General features: G+C 42.3%; 1 pseudogene; it reads left to right on the top strand.

The window, feature by feature from the left end:
* The first annotated feature begins 2807 nt into the window (after positions 1 to 2807).
* LOC142450807 (mitochondrial import inner membrane translocase subunit Tim9-like) lies at positions 2808 to 3466 on the top strand (annotated as a pseudogene).
* The last annotated feature ends 439 nt before the right edge of the window (positions 3467 to 3905 follow it).

Below are 3905 nucleotides of genomic sequence, written 5' to 3'. Positions count from 1 at the left end.
ATGTGACATCAGCGTTGGAGGCAGGCTTATTGACAACTGAGATTACGCAGATGACCCAACCTGGCTTGCTGAAACCGAGGAGGATTTGAAGCACTCGCTGAAGAAAACCAAGCGTGTGGCCTTTAATATGGATTATACAACTCAATGTAAAGAAGATCAAAATCCTTACAAATGGACCAATAGGTACCATCAAATACTGAAGTTGGTAAGGTTTGTTTGTTAGTTTTTTGTTTGGGGCCCTTTTCAGTTTATTGCATGAAGGAATTACACTAGTCCAACTTAAAAGTGGACCCCAAATGGTTACATCAGACAAGCCGTGAGGTTTTCAACTTGTGACAAGGGACAGAGGGAATTTTTCAACTCATTGCAAGCAAATCCTCACTTAAGCTTCCATGAGCCCAAAGGACTTAAACCCACAAAGCTTCCACTGGCCGTCCTGAGCCCGTCCAATCTCTACGAGGAACGGGCCTATGTTCCTGCGCTGGTCACCCTGGAGCCGAATCCCTTCCCCAGATTCTGGAGGCTCAATCGCCCAACCATTGCACGCAAATTTCTTCTTGAATGCCTTCGCGCGCGGTTCTTTTTGTCCCGATCTTCAGCGATCCCTGGGGCAGGAGTAAGGGTCTTCCTGCCATTGCGCTGTTGAGTTCTTATCTGGATGCAATCCTCCATCCCGTGGGCAGCAGATCCTCACCCTGACTTGCATCAGCAGAGGGGTGAAAGAGTGGAGGTTCTGGAGTGAGGCGGGAGAAGGCGGGCAGCGGGGACGGGGCTCCGGGGGCTCCGGGAAGCGAGGGGGCTCCAGGAGGGAGGCTGCTGAGTCCTCGGTGCGAGGTAAGGATTTTTTATTTTTTTCTCAGTTCCACAATCCATGCTCATGGAAGCAGCAGTCAGGAGTACAAAAGACAAATTGCATTAGGTCGGCGGTTCTCAACCTGTGGGTTGTGACCCCTTTGGGGGGCGGTGAACGACCTTTTCACAGGGATCGCCTAAGACCATCGGAAAACACATTACGATTACATTATGATTCATAACAATAGCAAAATTACAGTTATGAAGTAGCAACGAAAATAATTTTATGGTTGGGGGGTCATCACAACATGAGGAACTGTATTAAAGGGTCACGGTATTAGGAAGGTTGAAAACCACTGCATTAGGTACATCTACACAAGACCTCCTACGATTATTGAAAACAAGGATGTAACTTTGAGTAATAAAGTACATGTGACCCAAGATATGGTATTTTCCACCGCCTTATATGCATGTAAAAGTTGGTCATTGAATAATGAAAACCAAAAAGGAACCCATGCATTTGAATTGTGCTGCTAGAGGAGAATATTGAAAGTACTATCAATTGCTCAAAGGACAAACCGATCTGCCTTGGAAGAAGTAGCGTCAGAGGGCTCCTTAGCGGCAAAGATGGCAAAGTCTTACATACTGCAGGCATGTTTTCAGGAGAGATTAGTCGCTTTACCAGCATGCTGGGTAAAGAGGAGGAGCTGCGAGAAAGAAGGCCTTTGACTAGATGGTCTGCCACAGTAGCTGCCACAGTGAGCTGGGCATAGGGACAATGCGCGGCTGGCGCAGGACCGTGCAGTATTTTGTTTGTTGTGCACAGAGTCACTAAGAGTTGGAATCAACTTGGTGGCACCTGTCAACAAAATGCTTTTCCAACATTCACTTTTCTATCAATAGTAATTGCCATTGCATCTTAATTATATATTTGATCAACTTTAAGACTGTAAAGATAGTAAAAAACTTCAAATTCTTCATCATTGGCATTAGTAGTTAATCTATGAACTTGAATAATTGTTGTATTAACTGGTTTTGCTTGTAGTAGTGGTAGTTCAGGATATATTTTGAAATGCACCTTTTTATAGTATATTAGTTTGAGTTGAGTAGAGAAACAAATTCAAAGGCACTCATCATATGTGTACAAGAGAGAGCTTTATATACAAGAGCAATTGCATATTGATAAAACATCCCAGTCCAGTCCAAGTCCATAAGTCCAATATTAGCCCATATGTCTGATACCAGTCTATAAATACCTCTTCAGACTCACACAACATATGCAATGATGCCAAATGCAGAAACATCACAGGCTAGTGGGTGGAAAATCTTGTAGATCCAGGGCATGGAAGCATCTTAGCGCCGACAGGGATCTCTATGTGGCTCCTTCAGCTCAAGACCTGTAGCGTAGCCACATGTGTCTTGTTAACAGGAATGTCTCACAGGGAGTAAGTGTGTGTCCTGCCTCCAGCAAGCTATTTATCTCCGGAGTGCCTCCAAATGAGGTCATCAAGCTGTAACCTGATAGACAGGCTAAAGCTCCACCCCTTCACTCTTAATAGTCTCAAATTGACAACAGATTATGTAACTACTACAGATAGTGAATGTGATGTCCTTCCTCTTCCATTTGTCATTCCTGACTTACTAGACTATTTGTTTGTCCAATGCAGAGGGACGAATGCTGGGTTGTTTCTGCTCACTTATGTCTTGGATGTCTATCTTCAAGAATTCAGTTTTATATTTATGGTTTCCAATGTTTTTAGATTCACAAACTGTACTGCCTACATTCTGATTATTAATAGATTTTTTAGCATTTTCTTCTCATTTTTAATTATAGTGCATCAACAGATAGATGTCCTCAAAGTTTTATTCCATACATTACTAAGATTGGCTCTACTTCGAGGAGGTAGCTCCTCCCACCATATCAAAGTTTCATGGTTGTTCATAAGATTTTCACTGGCCAACCTATTAAAATAAGTATTTCACCAGGTCCTCTTTCCTAATTTTTTAGCCTGGAAGCTCCACTGAAACCTACCCACCATGGTTGATCCAGCTGGGATTTAAAATACCAGTGGCAGTGTTCTCTCCTATCCCGTGGCCGCTGAGCTTACTGTGACCCTGTTCCTCCACAGCCAACAAATGACTGGCAGCCAAGCTCCCCCAGACTCTATGGTATCAGATGCAGGAACCTGTGCGTAAGAACTCAGACTTGTAGGAGTCACTCAAGAAAAGGTTAAGCAACTATTATCCCCAAACAGAAACGAAACTCATGCATGAGAAAAGGTGACTCCAACACAAAAGAATATGGCTGTGCAAATACCAGAATCCGATCAGATATAACAGTTTAAGGAGCTTCTTGGAACCTATAGTAAATTTACCGAAACCTGCTCTTTGGACTGTGCTAAAGACTTCACAACAAGAGAAGTGAAACCTGAAGAGACTACGCGTTCAGAGCATTGCTTACAGAAATATTTTAAAACGACACAAAGAATATCTATGAGATTTCAGGAATATCATATTCAGCAGAATGAAGCTCTAGCAGCCAAAGCAGGGCTCCTTGGCCAACCACGCTAGAGGTGGATGGACAGGGGATGTCATGTTGCCCTGAATGAGGATTCACTTGACAGAATGCCTTGAGAGCAAAAGTCGCCACGCTACACTGTCTGGCAAATGGCATCCACTGGAGAACCAACTGCTGTGGAGCAGGCATCATCAGACAGAAGTCTGTGCAATGGAAATAGTACGATGCAACACTTGTAGAGGCCTTAAGGCTCGCAGCTTGGACAATTGATTAGAAAAATAAACTATTTCTTCAGTTGTGACTATTAATTTTAAATCAAAATATGTGTCCAATCATGTAAGAGACAGAAAACAATTTTATTACTAAAAATAAATGGAATAAAAATAAATTAATAAGTAAATAAAAATGGAAGCAACAATGAAAAAAAATACCAATGGCAGCACCTCTAGCCTCATCGTCTGACAAGTCGTGATCACTATGTAGATTAGTTGATTATTGGCTTCTTCCTGTTGTTTTCCGAAAAAGTCTACAATTTCTTCTTTTACAAATTCGTTTTCATTATTTTTGAACAGATGAAATCATTGTAACTGATTTG

The sequence above is a fragment of the Tenrec ecaudatus genome, chromosome 6, assembly GCF_050624435.1.
Source record: "Tenrec ecaudatus isolate mTenEca1 chromosome 6, mTenEca1.hap1, whole genome shotgun sequence".
In the NCBI taxonomy this organism is placed as follows: Eukaryota; Metazoa; Chordata; class Mammalia; order Afrosoricida; family Tenrecidae; genus Tenrec; species Tenrec ecaudatus.
The sequence above is the reverse complement of the archived record's forward strand: the minus strand, read 5'-3'. Positions and strand labels throughout refer to the sequence as shown.